We start from the raw sequence: 20,116 nt of genomic DNA on the forward strand, positions 1-20,116 counted from the left end.
CATAGTGATAGTTAGTATTCATCGTTTACAAAACAGTTTGATAAATCCCTCTCAATGTAATAATTAAATCAATGATTTTCCATTTTGTTGTCAAGAAAATAAATCCATAGTAAAAGAGCTAATAAAATTTGCTGCATTTCTCATTAAAAATCGTCACAGGTTTCAAGACTACTGAATACTCCAATTAAAAACATGAAGCATCTGCCCTAAAATATCCAGTACCACTCCCCCCGGCATCACTATGCAATTAAAGTAGGTGCTGGTAGCTAGGATTCTTTAATCTAATGGTGTCTGCAAAAGGACATCATAACCTACTCATAACATGCTGATCTCATCTGAGCCTCTAGCAAGGGTTGTCAAGAGATGCTAATGACCACATTATCCTACACTTATAGTTATCCTGTAGGGAGCTATTTGTGCCAACTCATAGGGCCAACATGATCACCATCATGCTGCATAAAACATAGTAAGTCCAGGAGCCAAAGCACCAGGAATCCATCCATCATTTAACTCAGCACTCTAACTAGCATTCATTGGCACCTAACTAAGGATGAACATCATTCTCTTGAGCACTGTGATACAAAGAAAAATAGGACTACTTCCAAGGGATTTAGAAACCAATAGGGAAATAAAGTGTGGGGGAGTAAAAGCGAGGGCAGGTCATTTCTCCGGGAAAGTCGAGGAAAACATCAGTTAGCAGCTAACATTTCTGCCGGGTATTGTGGAATTTCAAAACTGTAAGTGCAAGGATGGAAAAGAACTGTTGAAGTGAGGGTGGATAGGAGTCATGTATAGTATCTTTGAGTTACTGCTGGAAAGTACCCCCGGTGGGTGGCTTAAATAGCAGAGATTGGTTGTACCACAATTTTGGAGGATAAGGCACTGAGATCAGAATGGAGGTGGGGTTGGATCCTTCTCACCCTATCAGGAGAAGATTCTGTTCTCTGCCCTTCATGGTTTCGGGTAGGAGGGGAGTTACAGGCAACCCCCCCTTTTTTCTCCTGAGTATTACTTTTTTCATAGACATATCACCACAGTCTCTGCCTTCTTTGTCACGTGGCATTCCCATGTGAGCCTGTCTGTCCAAATTCAATGCTTCATTAAGCCATCAGTCTATTCAACTAACGGCCCCTCTCTATTTCACTAAGGTTTCATCTTGTGGTAACTAGTTATGTGTGAAATGACCTTTCTTTTTAATCTTACATATTCTGAAGTGCTAGAAGTTAGAACATACACATGTGAATTGATACGTATAAAGCAGCACAATTCAATCCATGATACTATGACAAAGTAGTCAGATAAATTATCACATAAAAGGGGCATTTTCAGGAGGCAGCATCTACAATTTTTTAAAGAAAGAGGGAAGTAGAAGTTAACATTTGAAGAGCTTTTAGAGCCATGAACAAAGGTGAAGAAGTAGATATATGTGCTTAGATGTGCTGGGAAACTCTGATCATTGATGATGACATAAAAAAAATCTGCAACCACAAATTAAGAGAAATGTTGCATTACACAAATTTTAACAGGTTTCTTTATGACACAGCTTCTCAAAAACTGTAATATGTTAACATGTTTTATAAACATACAAAGGAGTAAAAGCATATACACCACTTTCCTAACTTATTTCATTGCAGACACATTCTTTAAGTGACCTGCTTCTAAAACCTAGTGATTTTATATATGTGCCCATAACCACGACATAAGCTTGTTGTACCTCTCTAAGCTCCAACCTATTTATTTGTTAGACTGGACAAATGATAGATATTTATAAATCCAGCTTCTATAAAATGAAGAGAGCACATGATAATCATTATTAAAAGGCACATTATTGGGCCCGGCGCGGTGGCGCAAGTGGTTGGGTCCTCGCCTTGCACGCCCGGGATCCCATATGGGCGCCGGTTCTAATCCCGGCGGCCCCGCTTCCCTTCCAGCTCCCTGCCTGTGGCCTGGGAAGGCAGTTGAGGACGGCCCAAAGCTTTGGGACCCTGCACCCGCGTGGGAGACCCGGAAGAGGCTCCTGGCTTCGGATCGGCATAGTATCGACCCGTTGCAGCTCACTTGGGGAGTGAATCATCGGATGGAAGATCTTCCTCTCTGTATCTCCTCTCTCTGTATATCCGCCTTTCCAATAAAAAAAAAATAATAATAAAAATAAATCTTTAAAAAAAAAAAAAAGGCACATTATTACGAACTTGGGAATGCCTAGATGTCCCTTGAGCAAGAATACGTGTTAACTTGTTGGAGGAGGTGAGAGGACAGTCATCACTTAGGGAAATCATGCAATAGAAACTCAGATTGTGATTCCATCAGCATAAAGCCTGTTATGGAAGCTCCCCTTGACTCTGATGCTCGTCTCCAACTTCCCTGTTCCTTTCTCATTCTGGGATTTGACTAATATTTATTAAGCCGTTATTACTGTCATAGCTCAATGTTCTTCGAGATTTGTCCCAGGTGCCTTTACAAATCATTTCAATTTGCTCTCCATATTTGCCTCCCTGATCTGCTTGACACATATTACCAGGGTCTCCCAGCATTTTATCTGCATATCTATTTCCTTAAACTCTTAACTTTTTGCTTCTGTTGTATTGGATGCGCCTCTGAAATGTGATTGCAAATCTTTTCCAAACATTATTAATAATAGCCCATGGATCTCCAATCACACTGCACAGAATGCTAAATACATAGAAGATACTAAACATGAAATTCATGGAAGAAAATATTGCATTTTGGAGGAAACCCCATTAAACTTAGGTTAACTTATCCAAATGTTACATAGGGATTAGCCACAAAACATTGGACATAGAGAATACACACTTTATGACTCATGATCATAATTGTTAAATGATTTTAAGCTTTGGAATATGTGTGGCAAGATTCTAAGTGTAGCATAGACTTTGGTAAAAGGGAAGAAAGTATGTTTGTAATCAGCATAGAGTTATCATAGATAAAAAATGACAAACAGATAAAGTGAAAAGGGCAGAAATCTATATATCTATAAATAAGATGATGCAAATATGGGGAAGTTCAAAAGTAATATACATGTATAAATGACTCTATTTCATTTTTCTATTGTACCATTTTTCAACTATTCTTAAAATAAAGAAAAAAACCCGAGAAGTCTACTTCTGTATGGACCCCAAATTAATGTCACTTGCAATTATAGAGTACACTGAGTTGTTAAATTAAAAATCACCGAATCTCTTTGGGCAATTTGTTGTGAAGATTGATTCTGTACTTTTTAATCTCCAGCATTATGCTATTTAAGGTGTTTTGTTAATTCATCAGGCTGATGAACTGCATTAAGGTTGAAAATAATTTCTTCAAAAGGATATTGATTTTTATTACCTTTTAAAAATGGTTCCAATCCAGGTAATGTGTTGTCAGCAGCATAACTCAGAAAAATACTGACACTTAGAATTGTGACCGTAGAAGCTTCCTCCAATTTTTGATGTTTGTTGAAAGACACAAGAGTAATTAACCAAAGCAGGAAACCCGTAGTAGTTGCATTCAAAAGCCTTGTATTTCTTACAGTGAAAATAAATGAATCTAGAGAAACAATGCAGTGAAAGAACCATCTAGTTACTGGAGAATTTCTAGTTTCTGATGGTCCTGGTTCACTCATTCGAAACAGTCCAACCGTCTCTATGGCACTTCGTGATGCAAGGTAAAAATCACTCTAAGGCATGATGTACCATTAATCCAGTTTTTCAGCGCATTCAATCTCTCCAGCACTTACAACTACCCATTTCCACACTTTGAAAAATATTTTAGAGGTTTATTTATTTATGTATTTACTTATTTAACACCAGTATAGCAGAAAGACAGAGACCATAGCAGCCAGGATGGGATCAGGTTAAACCAGAAGCCAGAAGCTTCTCCAGGGGTTCAGTATGAGTGGAAGGGTCTTACACATTTTGTGCCATCTTCCACTGCTTTTCCCAGTTCAGCAGCAGGGAGCGGGACTGGAAGAGGAGCATCCAGGACAGGAACTGGTGCCCACCTAGTGCTTTTCCCATTAAATCACATTCTACTCAAAAGTGTTACAAAAGTGTTAGAAAAGTAGTCAAAATGATACATATTATGTTTATATATAAATATATATATATAAAACCACAACACAAAGTACTTTCAAGTCATTTATATTTACAAACTAATGCTTTATTTATTGAAACTAATAATGAACCAACACTTGAAATATGTTTCATGTGGGGTATAATAGCATCGATATGATCAAAAGGACATTGACCTTGGGATCAGAAAACTCTGGTTGAAATGAAAATCTGCGATTCTCTTCTTTGTAAATTCACTAAGATTCTGAACTTCGCCGTCCAACTTCACTTTCCTTCCTCACCCCCTTCCTTTGTATATTTCTACTTTCTCCATTGTCCACCACCAACTACACAAGCAGTTTCCTCTCCCATGATTTTTTGTTTGCAAATGCTTCTCTCAGTTTCTTCATTTAGTTCATGTTTTCTACCTCCATTACTTCCTTTCCAGTATCAAGCTAAGTATTGGTTAAAGCTACATCCCTAAGTTCTACATATTCCTCTGCTTTAAAGCCTAGCAAAACCACCTTTTTTTTTTTTTTGCCTAGGATATACACTCAGTAAGCAATAAATGACTGTAGTGTTGACGATGAATGTGTCTGCAAGGAACATACATTCTGAATAATGAATTCTGGCAAAGAAAAGACAACGAGTAACCGCTGCCGACTTAGAAGCAGGTGTGCTTTCTCTAACCAGTCGTTAACACGTTTTCATGACCATAATTACTGCTCTGGCAAATACTATATCACCATAGAGACATTGTTCCCAAAATACATATTTATAGATTTTATTGGTGGCATATGTCAGCTATGGAGTGGCTTGCACAGTGTTATGAGCTCTGACAATGGAGAGTGATAGGGAACATGAGTCAGCGTCCATAGCCGCCCCCTGTTGAGTTTAGGTTTTTTTAAAGCACATTTTATGGAGAGTGGATGCCATCTGGAACTGGCATTCCCCTCAGATGCACTTACTGAAAAGTAAAGAAACTGCCTAAATAAAAAAAAACACATTGAATAAAAATAAGACTCGAAATGCAACCACGTGAGGGGAAAAATTGTTCTAAAACATTCATTGCGTAACACCCTCATCCTTTCTCTTATCTATTGTTTTGGTCAGATTTGGGAAGTCATTTACTTGTGCACGTAAATTAAAGTAAGAGGCTCTGTTGTATTTTGTGTAAAAGCATCATAAGCTGAAAGAACAGACGAGCTATCTCTAAATTAAATCAATTAGGACCCGTTTCACTGTGGTGTCTGTTTCCATACCACATTCACAATCGATCCGTTGGTTGACTTAGAGACCAGTTGTAAGGACACCAGTTTCTGCTTCAGAATCCTTGATGCTCCCCGTCTCCCCTGGGCATCACCCTGGAATCATCATTCACATGAAGGTGACATCCACATTCATGTAGGACTTTCAGCTTCTAAACAAAGCACAATTAGTAGCCAGCAGATTTTGCTCAATTTGTTTGCCCTGAGCCTAATTCCCCCTATGTAAAATGAGAATGAAAACATTTATCTTATACGATTTTTATTTTTTTCAAAAAGTTATTATAAATGAAAAAATCCTTGATAAGTTATAACCCGTTAGGTAAACAAGAATTCTAGTATTTTCTGTGTCAGAATAACTTGTTCTCAGAACTGGAAAAATTCAGTGTCAAGAGTGCCCTATTGGCACTCTTTAAGCCTTTTGACAAGTTTCAATATATTCATGGATAACTGTCACTTAAGCATCACTGAGCTTTAATCTGAGTTCAGATCCAGAAAAGAAATAGTGCCTGTTGGCAGATACATTTTTGTCCAACTCCTGTGTGGTAGTTTTTTTTTAACCATCCTTAACCTAGAGGGGAAAATTCTGTATGTATGAGATATTTGAATTTCATATATCTGGTCTCTGTTGGTGCAAGTCAAAAAAAGCCTTGAAAATCATTGGATTCGACAAAAACAAATGAACTCATATCCTTGACTATGATAGAGGGGAAAAAAACACTCAATATTTAAATTTCACCACTTCTCCACAAAAACAGAAGGCAAACAAAAAAATAATCTTATATAAATAAACAAAGATGGGAAATTCATTTTACTAACAAGACTGAGTAGCAAAATTCTTATTTTAAACTGTAACATTTCATGTTGGCCATTTTTTATGACAAGGTGCTTCCACATATTTAATCCAAGTTGATCCTCATGAGCAAACTATACAATACTGAGTGGGGACACATGATTTCTGAAATATTTTCTTGTTTATGTCCCTTATCCATAAATTTCAAATTTATAAAATAAATATATCTTTTTAAAAATTTCAAGATAGAGGAGTTTTAGTAATGATTTTAACAGATGGCAAGAAAAGACAAAAGAAGACATCCATGTATATAAAGAAACACCAGAATTAAGAAAGTCTTGGTGCCTATTTCCTATTTAAAAACTGCCTGAGTCAGTGTCTTCATGCTCATGTGATAGACATGGCAGATCAAACAGCTGGGAAAGGGGAGGAGGGCACATATACCATCTCTAGATCCCACGTATCCGTGATACAGGATGGGGAAACGACATATGAGACCCCCAGTTATCCTGCCAGAAAGCCCCTGAGAAAAGGGGTAGGATGAACTCATAACAGACTGGGCCATGCATCCTAGGCGTTGGTAAATAGGGTATTTCCATAAGACAATGGTATCTGTACCCCAAACAGAGAGGTGATGCCCACTTTGCTGGAGAGCAGAATAGGAATCACGGACTCTGCTGCAGAAAGGTTGCAGTTCGTGATGTGCTTCAGCTCCTAAAGCTTCATTAACAGAAGAAGCAAAGATGAAAGCAACGCCCAGATATATCAATATGAACCTCAGGGGAGCTCAACAGATTACATGCAGAGGAAGACAATGTGTACATTACTTACACACTATGGAGCTATGGCAATACATGGAGATTCTCCAAATGGGAAAAAGCAAAGGTTATTGATTCAGAACTTGCTACAATAGGGAAGTCAGCTACCATCACTTGTGTTTTGGCAGCAATGCAAAGGTAGGCAGAAGAATGAGAAAGTGTTTTTGCAGGAACAACAGGAAGGGTTCAAATCCTTTCTAAGGGGAAGTCTCAGGCATGTGGAATCCATAGGCAGGCTAATCAGAATTATGGCATCATCAACTAGTTAGGAATGCAATGTTTTCCTTTCTTTGAGTTGCTCCTACGTTGAAAGTAGATACAGCAGTTATGAAAACTGCCAGTTATCAAGTACTTCTGATAGGGGTTCCTTGTTACAGGTGTTATTGTTAGTTCTGGATTATGATTAACAAAAACAATCTTTCTGTAATTATGGCTTGAAGCAAGCTAAATTCTTAGCCAGCTTGTTATGGAGAAGGCACTGGCTTCCTGGACAAGCACTGCCGATTATGAGTCAGAATTCTGTGTTTGCATGTGGTTCGTTGTATAATGAATGAGTTTCCCAGGCCATCTAAGTGTCTTCATCTTCCTAGATGGTATTCTGCAAGGAAGGGTAGGCATGGAAATTTAACAGAAGAGCCACAGCACTTCGGAGGGTTCAAATTTTGAATTGATTTGAGAGTTTCTGAAGAGACTAAGGGAATCAGAGAGCGACTGTTACAGTTTGGAAGAGAATAATCAGTGAAGGGCAAGTTTGATTTGTTTATTCTGCTAACAACAACAAACCACGGATAGAACAAAGCAGAATGAGATTAAATAGGAAACACAGAGATCAACATTTTTTGCTCACATGATTTCTAATGTGCACATTTTAACTGTCACTGGTATTGTTATACATAGTTCAAGTGAAGAATCTGTCACAAAGAAATGTTCACAGTAATAGCAGTTATAAAAACCATATATTTTAAGATGTCATTTTTTTTCTATGAAACTGATGGTTTCTACACAAGGTTTTTGGAGAGAGAAACTAGCAGTTACACCACTGGAGGTTCAGGTCCCCACACAAATGAACTCAAATCCTATAGACTGTGGGTCCAGAAAGTGGAGAAAACACCTTCTCATCCCCAAATAAATTACAGAGTACTGAGAATTACGACATTTCATCTGTTGTGGATATTGTTCTCCAGAGTACATAAACATGGAAATTCAAGACTTACACAGTTTTGACCCAGATAATGCTGTCATCAAACTTCAAATTCAAGAGTGAGTACACTGAAATTAGCTGGTGTACCCTGATCTATGAAATCACCAACAAGAGCTATCATTAGAGTTTAGGACCAAATCAAACAGGCAAGCTTCACAGACTAGAGCTCTCAGTGGTTCAGGTTCACACGCAGCCCAGGGCACATGCTTCCCACAATAGCCTCTCTGTGACCCTCCCTCACCTTCCTGCTTTGGAATGCTGCAGCCAAGGCCACAGGAACAGAAGGTTACATAAGTAAAAGGGAAGAAATTGCTCTGGGCTCACTGTGATTAGCTAGAAAACAGAATGGGATTTCATGAAGCACTTTTGTGTTCCAGATTTCCAAATCACTTTTTATTATGAACATAGGATAAGACAAGTTGAATACCAAGTAATTAACATTCATTTTGAATGTAACTCTGGAATTCTAATTATTTCAAGCCTCCATTAAGCCCTCCTCTACCCTGACAGCCACATGCTCAAATGTTCTAATGCCCTTAAAAAGACTCTTTCAGGAATCTCATATTGATGTTACAAAAGAGTAGCAGAATAATTATAGGACTTCTTTTTTTTTCCCATTTGATAATTGCCCTATTGCTTTTGAAAAAAAAATGACTCTCAATTATTCCAGTGTGAGATGCTTTCATTTTATTATATTATCTAAATTTGTGCAGATATCACAAGCCTTTATGCAGCTCCTGGTAAAACACAAAATGTTCCTATTCCTCTCAATTACACATTTTTATATCAATTTGCACATGTGATGACATTTTCTCTCGCTTTTTATTCACTGGAATATAAACACTGACATGATGTGCTGTTCTGGACCATGGTATTTTTGTATTTTTATTTACAGTCACAAATTTATTTTAAATCCCATCAAAGGTAGCAGTAGGTGATTAATAGGAATATTTAACCACTACTTGCCTATTGTTGCCATTTACTGTGCTTGCCATCTTTATTTTGCTGAATGAGAATGCAGACTGATAAAGTAACAAACTTTGCAATAGCCCGAAAATACGGAGATATTTAAGTCATGTTTGCTTTAAGCACAGCATCTCGCTTCCTTTCCAGTAAGGGTCTGTTAGAGTGTCTCCACTGTCACACACATCAATACTCTACTTCTCCCCCGCCCCACCCAACCTCGCCTCACCCTCTCTTTGCCTTGCTGCAAATTCAGGTAGCTGCTCCCTAAGAATGAAGCAAGGGTATGTTATGTGAAAAGCTTGCATCCTCTAAAGATACCAGCTGTCCATGGTGCATGCACTACCCTCAATCATTAACACTGGTTTTGGTGGTTAATAACCCCCTAAACTCAGGGGGTTACTAAAAATGTGTCTCTTGTCATCAAAGTGCAATGCAGAATAGTTCTCCAGACTTAGGGATCTAGGTATTCTCATCTTGTGGATGCAGGAAAGCCCTCATTATCCAATAGACAGATAAAGGGAGGTAGATTGAAAACATGATGGGCCAAACTAGTCACATCTCATCATTCAGAATGGACAGGATAACCACAAGAAAGAAGGAGAAAATAAATGAAACCCAGAAAATCAGTGAATTCTGCTATGCTAGCTAAGTTTTTTGTTTGTTTGTTTGTTTATGTTTTGTGTGTTTTTAAAATTTATTTAGTTCTGTGTTTCTGCACATAAAAAGCAAAAATAGAAGCACTTCATAGTATGTGTATACAAACTGCTGCAAAATTTTACATCAAATTCAACAGATGTGTGCAGAGGCCCTCGGTGAACTCAGAAAGCTGCTGTTTTCAAATTGATGGAAAGAAAATTAAGAGAATAAAGATTTGCCAAATCAACACTAACTGTTACCCAAAGAAGTTATATTGTAGAATGTTTCACACTTGATTTTTCCTTACAGAGTTATGAGTAACAAATTTATTATAAGGAAACTGTCATTTATGTCATTAATCAATTAATGTAATTTAATTATATAGAAAAATCAGAAACTCAGCAGGAGAACAAGTAATGTTGCCGAAGGAATGGAGAAGGACTTAAAATGGGGGAAAATGATGAAGGGTGTGTGTGGGTGAGAGGGTTGGAAGACAGAGAAAATAATTAGTTTTGGCTGATATTTTTCTTCCCCAAATCAGAAGGCTGGGGGATAATAAATAAGTAGAAGAGAATCCACTAATAATGAGGGTGCTTCTTTACAAATACTAATTAGAATTACTAACGTTTCCAATTCTCTACATTCTCTTTTTCTTCAAGAATTGCTTGTTCATTGACTGAACTAAGGAGATTCTAACAACTTCCCAAAGCTCCCCATTGATGTAATTTTTACAGTTGCATATTTTATGCATTCCAGTATTTTTGTGTAATTTCACTGTGAATTTATGCTTTACACCTCATACCCTCTTTCCTCTCCACCAATCTTGAATCCTGAAGCATATTCGAAAGCTCTCCACATTGTGTAAGTGACTTTCTGGAGAGCAAGCATGTTTGTCTCTATTCTGGCAGAAGTTGTTCTGTCTTGGATGTGGAATGTCCTCCAGTGGCCTGGGTGATCAGCACGTGTCCCCTCTCTATGCTAATGGAACACTGATGGAGCCATTATGATGGGGTCCAGTTGGAGGTCTCTGGACCACTTGGGGCATTCCCATGGGGGGAAAAAAGATCCCCCAAAACGGCTATTATAAAAGCCCAAGTGTGGACCCAGTCTCCTTATCTCCAGGCTTGAGATAAGATCCTTCCACAGCAGGTGCTTTGGCTTCTGCCATGGGACTCCACAAGACTCTCTATTACAGTATTTGGGCTTTCAGATACCCAACTGTTAGACAAATAAAACTTTCCTTCGTAAGGCATGCCTGTCAAATAGTTTCTTGCAGTAATGAAATGCTGACTAATATACAGGTTTATGAATAGTGTCCTGAGGCTCAGGCTAGAATACCTAATGTGTGTCCAAAGCAGCTACTTTAAAGGTATAAAGGCAAAAGCTGGCATACAGATTTTTAAAAATCAGTTTGCATTTCAATAACCTTCTCTTTCATTTTATTCATATTAGGCTTTTTATTTGCCCTTTGATTGTGTGACATTTCAGAATATAAGCTTTATTACTGTCTGTATAATCACATACCTACTATAAAAAGAATTATTCTAAAATTGCAGAAACAACATCTAAAAGAAATGCACATAATTTATAACTATGGAATGTGAGACAGAAACAATTGAGACATTTTTATATTCATAGATATATAAATAGATTGATAAGTTGTTAACGATATAAGCACGAAAAGATTCAAACTTCTAGCGTACTCACTACTGTTCAATTAGAAAGCATGACTGTTTTCTTCAGTTCCAAGCTTCGCTCTTCTGTGCATCTCTGAAATCAAGACATTTCTGAACCAAAAGCTATCTACACTGACACAGCCCTTCCACATTCAGGTAGAAAAAGCAGGTGAGTCTTGATGATTGTCTAAGAAACTTTAACACCCTTGATGTAGGAAAGATAAACAAAGGGACTAGTGTCATGGCATAGCAAGTAAAGCTGTTGCCTCTGATGCCAGTATCCCTTATGGGATGTGGCTCAAGTTTGTGCTGCTCCACTTTCAATACAGCTCCCTGCTAATCCCGGGAAAGCAGAAAAGAATGGTCCAAATCCTTGGGCCATAACACTCACATGGAAGATTGAAAAGAACGTTCTAGCTTCTGGCTCTGGACATTCCCAGAAGCTGAGCCGTGAACCAGCAGATGGAAGACTCTCTCCATGTCTCTCCCTCTGTCTCTCTCTCTCTGTCTCTCTTTCTTTGTTTCCCTCTCTTCTCTCTCTCTTCCTCTAGTTTTCCCCCTTTTCCCATTTAACCATTACTTTGAAAGATACAAATGTTTTTAAAAAAAAACTTTCTTAAATTAAAATTTAATAAAAGCAATACTGAAAAGAGACACCTACATAAACATGAGTAAATTAATATAAAAAAGAATGCAGGTAAGTATAAATAAAAAATAAATTATAGAAATGGATATGTCCTATCAGGTGGATGTGCCCTTATGATTAATTTGAGATTTGCAATAATGGCTTATTCCAGAAGAATGAATCAACGCCATTTTCTCTAAGGACAGAACAAAGGAGAAAAATTACAGAAAATCACAACAGATTTCTGAAAATGCTTGATTTACCAGTATGAATAATACTTGATGAAGAGAATTTAAGTACTAGTGCTGTAAATCCATAGATAAGATTAAGATATAATCTATCATAGAGAGCACATATGGCTGATGGCCAACAGTAAAATCAGGAAGCAGAAATAATAATTCCACTTCTGGAGAGTGTAGTTGAGATCTCACAGAAGCAACTATAACATCTGGAAAAAGCATCAGAATAGTCGGAAAACCCTTGAATGAAGCAAGGAACACAAATAACTTGAAAGCTAAAAGATAATAGGATGGCAAGAATCAAGATGGCGGAACAGAGTAAGGATATGTTTAAGAAGACAGAAATAATAGCTAGTGTGAAGCAGAGAGGGCACATTACAGGAAGTAGGAGAGGACAGAACAACAGCAGAGGAGTACCCGGGGACTGACAGACACAGAAAAGCAGCAAAAACAACGGTGTGGAGTTGCAGTGACTGACACCCCAGCAACATTCAGAAAACAGCAACCTGAATTACAGCTGCAGCCCGAACTCCACCAGCAACCAGGTGGGAAGGGACATTCACTGGGAGCTCCAGAGGTGAACCCAGACAAAGAACTGTTCATCCTGCTGGTCTGTTTGATTTGACCAGGAGCAGAGACAGAGCAGCAGATCCAGAAGAGCAGTGTCGGAACAGGGTGGATTTCACAGCCCAGTCTGCCCCGTAGAGCCTTATCAAGCATCATTTTGTTTAAGGCGTCAATGGCTATGGGGCAGGACTGCCCATGCATGGAGCTGGGAGTGAACTTGTTTCTTGCTCAGTAAACTGCAACAACGGGACATTCTACAGGTTCCAACCAAGACAGATCTGAGTAGGCCTCAGACCTGACGGCAAGCAGATCAAGAACTGTAGTATTAGCACATCAGGCACCATTTCATACAGTGTGGCAAAAAATTTAAGACTGCAGGGGACAACAGTGAGCTGTGCATGGGCTGACCTTGGCTAGAATTCACTGAGATCACTGCATTGCGCTGGTACCACAGAAAAATAATATCAACTATGGCATTGTATGTGTCAAAACAGGTCCATGTGGCCCTCAGACCTAATGTCCAACAGGTTACGACAATATCAGCATCACCAACAAACTAGCTATATAGGACACCTGGTGTCTCCCTAATCCTGGGAACTGTTCAAACCAGAAGTGGGAGAAAGTTTATACACACAACAATGCAGCCTCAGCATGGTATCACAGGAAGTGGAGAGTGCTAAGCCAGGAAGGAGCTGGGGCTATGGAGACCATGGTGGAAATCTAACGTAAGAACCAAGACCTGGAACTTGCTGGAGGGAGTGGCACAAGTGAATGCAAACAAAGAGCAATGTACTATTAAAAGATATTTCCTGTCACCAGAGGGAAATAAACAAAAAGCTGGAAACGAAGCTGAATCAGGCCAAAAAAAGTATTCAAGATTTGAAAGGATTCCATATAAGTACCAGTTCTAATTCAGGCAGCCCCCCTTCACATCCAGCTCCCTGCTTGTGGCCAGGGATCCAGTCAAGGATGGCCTGAGGCCTTGAGACTCTGCACCCTGCGTGGGAGACCTGGAAGATGCTGCTGGCTGCTGGCTTTGAGTCAGTTCAGCTCTGACCCATTGCAGCTGCTTGGGGAGTGAATCAATGGACAGAAGATCTTCCTCTTCCTCTCTGTCTCTCGTCCTCTCTATATATCTGACTTTCCAATAAAAATAAAGAAATTAATTAATTAAAGGATGAAGTTAAAATAAAGGTATGTTAAACCACCAAATTAATAAGCAAATTTAAATAATTTGTTGCCAAAAAGCTTGAATATAATAAATACTAAAGGAGAACTTTCAAAGTTAGGAAAAATACGCCAAATATAAGCTTAGTATGGTTAGATGGTTAGAAAGAACAATGCACAATTTAAGGTAAACATGTTGAGGAAAATAGAAATTGTTTCTAAAACTGTAATTGTATCTTACAGAATTTACAACACACATAAAAGCAGAATATACAACCAAAATAGCCCAAAGGGAAGCCCTATCACATAGTGATAGGAGTTAAACTTGATAAGCTTCTTTTATCATTTGAGAATAATAAAATAATGCTCTAAAGTAGACTATAGCAAATCAAAAAATGTGTATTTTAACTTCAAATGTACCAGTAAAATTCAACGGAAGATAATAAAGTTGAAAAGAAAACAACAGAAGGAAGAAATGGAATAACAAATAATATATACTTGTTAAATCCAAAAGTAAACAAGAAACTAAAAAATAAATGATACATACTAATGAGGAAATGTATACATATGTAGCAGAATATTTCTAATATCCCTCAGCCATTGCAGAAGCATTAAATCCTCATATTTAAGATAAAATAGATGGAACTGGCGATCCATGGTTAATACTCAGGCCAGTAGCAAATCAGATGGTTCTTAAAAGAGTAGTTGTGTGTAGAGCATGGAATAGCTTAGTTACAAACTTCTAAATACATTCACTATAATTATACTGGCACAAGCTAAAGATTTCAAACAGATGGTCTATCTTTCACAAACTTCCAAGTGCCATGGCATGTTTTAGTTCATATGGCCTGAGGACCATGCGACTTACATAGCATATTGTACTATTACAGACCTTACCTCTATTTTTGCTGATGCAGAAAAACCAAACATTACTGATTACGGGTAAGAACATCGGAGCAGTATGTTGAATACAGGTGAAAATCGGTGTATTCTTCCCATTAAAATGAAAAGAGGACTGCAAGGATTTGTGCTTCGTTCCTCATAGTAAAGTCTAAATGAATCTCCCTCTTGGAAAGGTGTCCCCTGATCTAGAGCAGGGATCAGATAGCAAATAGTTCATAGTAAATATCTTAATTTTGTAGACCACACGCAGTTTCTGTTACATATTCCTTGCACTTGTAAAAGTAACTTAAGCATATAGAAACGAATCCTAAACCTCTGACCATATTAAATCAAGCCACATGTCAGAATGGAGCTGTGAGTCATGCTTTGGGATCTCTGCCGTAGATCACCAAAACACTAGTGATTTCTCTCCGGAAGCAAACATTTATTTTACACCTTCAGACCTGAAAGCTTCTTACCTAGGCATAAGCATTCTAGATATTGATTAGATCTTGTGAGCAGCAAGTATCCTTATTTCGGTAGGTCATGAGGGTTTCCTATGAAACGGGAAGATGATCAAGATATAACACTTCAAGCCTGAGAACACTGAATAACAGCAGTTACAATTGGTGTCATCACCTGCTACACTTCATGATAATTCAAAGCCACTCCTCAGTATCCACTGGTCTTCAACATAAGCCTGATAATGAGTTCACCTCACTCCAGTCACGGGGCTGAGGTCAAAGTCAACACCTCTACACTCTGCAAGCACTTGATGGTGGCATTAACCTACTCAGCCTCTCCAGAGATGCAGGATTGCTTTTTTCTTATATATAAATTTTATTTTCTATAATGATTACATGGTAGATCAAGGTGGGAAAGATCAAGATTTAGGGAAAATTGGGTATACTCATTGCTTCCAAATTTGCTATTTCTTCTTGTTATTTCTGGGGTAAGGGGTAAACCACTCAGGACTTTCCACATGTCCCAGTACCCAGGGATGAGGAACCACCACCTTGTATCAACCCAGAGTCTCACTGTGTACATATTCTGAGGGTTCTGTTCAAGTGACTTGAATATTTCTGAAATGCTGATAATTTCACCAACCTGAGGATGATGTCACCCTCCCAGTGTCCACTGGCTCTATTCACTGAGAATTTTTGTCATTGTTTCTTTGGGTTAGTTGTCCAGTTAGTTCTGTTTTTCTGCAACAGCATCAAATGAGCTGTCATATTCCCCCTTTAAAACAGGACCTGTGTCCTCTGCCCCACCTTTTTCGTTAAGTAGGATATGTTCTTGCAGGGGAGTCCTAGGACCCGGGCCAGGCATCCCAAGCATCAACAGATCTCCCACCCCTGGAGCTCAGGAACCTAACACCCACCTAGTAGGCAGGCACCAGGACCAGGGCCAGGTGACCTAAGCTCCGCTGGATCCACCATCCCTGGGGCTCATAAACCCAGTACCCACTTTGCAGGCAGGCCTCAGAGTCCCGCCAGATTCCCGTACCCCTGATGCTCAGGAACCCAACCCCCACTGGACCCAGGCTGATATGAATCACCTCACCTCAGCTTCTGCAATCTAATCACGCAGCCCAGTCTAGTCTAGTCTACCCGCTGTTCCAGCCCTTAACGGATGGTGGGTGATGTAGTCTGGCCCAGCCCAGTCTGATTGCTGTCCAGGCCCTAATGTGAACTTGCTGGTGTGGCGGTATGATCTGGTTCTTCCTGCTCCTTACCCTGGCTTCAGATTTGCTACTGGGTGTTATCTGTTGGCCCAGACTGGTCTGTCCCCAGACCTGGCCCACATGCATACCGGTGAGTAGTATAGCTTGACATTGTCTGGGCTGCTGCTTGCCTTGTTTCTTGAGTTCTATTTCGAAAAAGGAGTAGTCTTCTGCTTTCCTTACATAATGGCCTTCTCGCCTGGAATCAAGGAAACTATGTGAAAATTCAGCTGTTGGTTAACCATGTAAGTTCCAACTATGCATTCTAGAACTGGAGAAAAACCAAAAAAGTTATTTGGCCATCTATTAAACCAAATGCCATTGGTCAATAGTACATCAGAATCTTCTGCACTGCTTAAAAGACCACAGTAATGCTGGGTTGGATAAGAATTAGTGTCAGTTCAGAATCAGTGTTTAGGAACCCCTGGAAAATCTGATCATTCTACATGTCAATGCACTATCATGCTGGAAGATGGCCACCAATACCCTTTGCAAAGGTGACAGGATGATTTGTGGAATAAATGCGTAAATCATTAATTTTATCTTCATGTTGACTAAGTCTCTTCACTGAAGCTTCGGAAAATCTTCATGGTTCAAAAACTCAAAAATGATCAACTCCGTTAGTTATCAGGCAAATGTAAATGAAATAATATGAGATTTTTTTCACAACCAGGAAATTAGAAAAAAATAGAACATAAAAAATTCCAACTATTAATGATAATATGGAAACATAAAAATTCTCTCAGAGTATTGGTAGCAGTATAAACAGATTCATCCTTTTGAGAAACAATCTAGACTTGTGCATCTCAGCACTCTTATCCAGGAAAACTACCCCATTTTTATATAAATAATATATAAATTAAATATAAAAATAAAATATAAAATATAAAAAAATAATTTCAGTATTGTGTTACTTGTAGAGTAAGGTGTTGGTAGCAAGCTAGATAAGCATGATCTGGTACTCAGAATTTTGTTTTGTTTTTTTTTCTCTCTTTTTTTTTGCAATGCGTTACTCTTGTTTTTAATTTACAAAACCAGTTAATTTCACATTTTTCACAATACAGATTTAGAAGCGTAAGGGTTCCATTCCCTTCCCTCCCCTTCCTTGTGTCTCTACCAGAGAGATTATTTTTAAAAAGTAGAATACAATTGTGCATGTTCACTGTGTAAATATGATACAGAAAGTCTTGCTGAGTTATTTTTGTAAACAATAATTCTTTTTTCCTGATCTTTGCATTGTATATCTTTATGACCACCTTAGCAAAGGTCATCTTTGTATCTTGTGAATTGACTGCAGCATCCTAAACTGTTGTCACATCTTGCATTTACAGATTATTATCTATTTTCAAAAGCACAGAAAAATGGATTTACAGTTTATCATTGTTCTCAGATAGGAATATAATTTTCTCTCTCATTGATTTAAAGTTTCTGCCATGTTTTCAGATAGGATTTTATGATTTCTTTTTTTTTTTTTTTTAGTCCCGTACTTATCCACTACAGATTTATTGCTAACCTATCAAATAGTTACCCAGTTGTCCAGGCATGTGGGCACAACAGTCAGTAAGACAAGCCAAGACTGACACTTAGAAGGAAGATGCATTCCAGGACAACCACCTAAGGATACAGATAATGTTGCAGAATTCACAGATATAGAATTACACACAGAATTTGAGGTTAAAGGAAAAACTGTATTCACAAACATTTTATATTTTCTAGTTGCCTGATTCTTAGTGATATATATATATATATATAAACACACATAAATGTGCAGATATGTACATATATGTTTACTATACTTTTTGGGGAGAATACAGTACAAGGAATACAATATTTTTTAAATTATTATGCATACTCTTGAAAAGGCTGCCAGAAAGAGATTTAAAGAACAAAAGTAAACTACGACATTAAAAATAAGAGAAGAAGAATATATGAACAAGTAACAACATTGGAGTATAACCCCTAAAAAAAGCAGAACATGAAGACAGAGGTGGAAACTGGAGCATTTTATAAATATCAAATTAGAGAATAAATACATTAGGGACAACATAAAATTAAAATATACTTGAGGAGAGTGTAAGGAAAAGGTAAGAGAACCATTTTCAAATGAACAAATCATCATCCAAGAACATCATCAGTAACAACACCATCATCTATTCAAAAGGTAGAATCTAATTTACCTGTTTGCGTGGACTCAATTCAGTGCTCCAAACAGTGGTTGGAACCATACTTCAGCACCTCAGTATAAAATCTCAGAATATTTGGACAAAACCAGGCTTCTAGAAACATACAGGACAGGACTAGGCGGAAAACATTTCTAAATGTGTCGAAGGAATTTGCACTACTGGCACAAAACCGAAGTATAACAAAGCGACTGATTGTTCGAAAGCTCAGCAGAATAAATCAATTCAACTACTACAAACCAAAATTTTAAATTACTTGAGATAAATTTGCTGTAACACAAGCAGAAAGGAGCACGTTGGAATCCAGCACCATCTTTTATTCTTTTATCTTCTTTCCATTTATGACCTACTAAAAAAAAATCAGGCTTGTGATAAATTTGAGAAAAGAACTGCTGATGTTACCTAACTTCTTTCCCTCTTTCATTTTCTTTGTACTTTGAGAAAAAGGCAACTCGTAAGTTTTCTTTATTATTCTCGCTCCAGTTGGCCTATCACTGCTTGTACCATGGCATCCCTCCTTTGCAAAGGAAATGGAAGACTTTCTAGTTACTTGTTTGAATCTATACAGACACAACTGATGACTTCATGAATAACATAAACTACCTCAATCTTTTAGCTGCAAAAAAAAAAAAAAAAAAAAAAAACCCACTGCAACTGCTCTATCTCCAGAGAACTGAAGAAAGTCGTGCTTGTGAGGACTTTGGACATGGCCTGTCATGAGAGAGGCGTGGGTCAGCAGTGCTTGGTCCTAGCAATAACAGTAGTTATTACAGTAAGTGTGGTACTACCTATGAGTCCTTGTTTCACTTGCCTTGTCAACACTGAATTATGCTGTGTGCATAAAATGCAACTTTTAATGGTTTAGACAGCCCAGGTACTCAGCAAATATTTGTTAAATGGATAAATCAATACATATGAGAAAATGCTAGATGCTGGGTTTTTTTTTTTCTCTATAAAATTGACTGGTCTATTTTCAGTGATGTGATCTTTATGATTACATTTCTCCCTAGAGGATTCTACTTTTAACAAGCTAATTGACTATTTGCATTAGCAGAAAACTTTTTCCACCTTCCATCAACCACCAAATTCCAAATGACAAACAGTGTTTAGAGGTTCACTTCCATATCTGTGGCTTAAAAGAAGAAAAATCCAAAATTAATGTTTGTGGCTTGTCAGATACATACTTGGATTTTTTTTAATGAATCCAACTTAAGCCAGTTAGTAATTAATGCCATAAAATCAACTCAACAGATATTCAATTGAAAAATGAGGATGACATAATAGAAAGCACATGGAAAGAATGACTCTTCAATATTGCTACTCTTTGCA

This window comes from Ochotona curzoniae, unplaced genomic scaffold (assembly GCF_017591425.1).
Source record: "Ochotona curzoniae isolate NIBS_2020 unplaced genomic scaffold, NIBS_Ocur_1.0 contig_64, whole genome shotgun sequence".
Lineage (NCBI taxonomy): Eukaryota > Metazoa > Chordata > Mammalia > Lagomorpha > Ochotonidae > Ochotona > Ochotona curzoniae.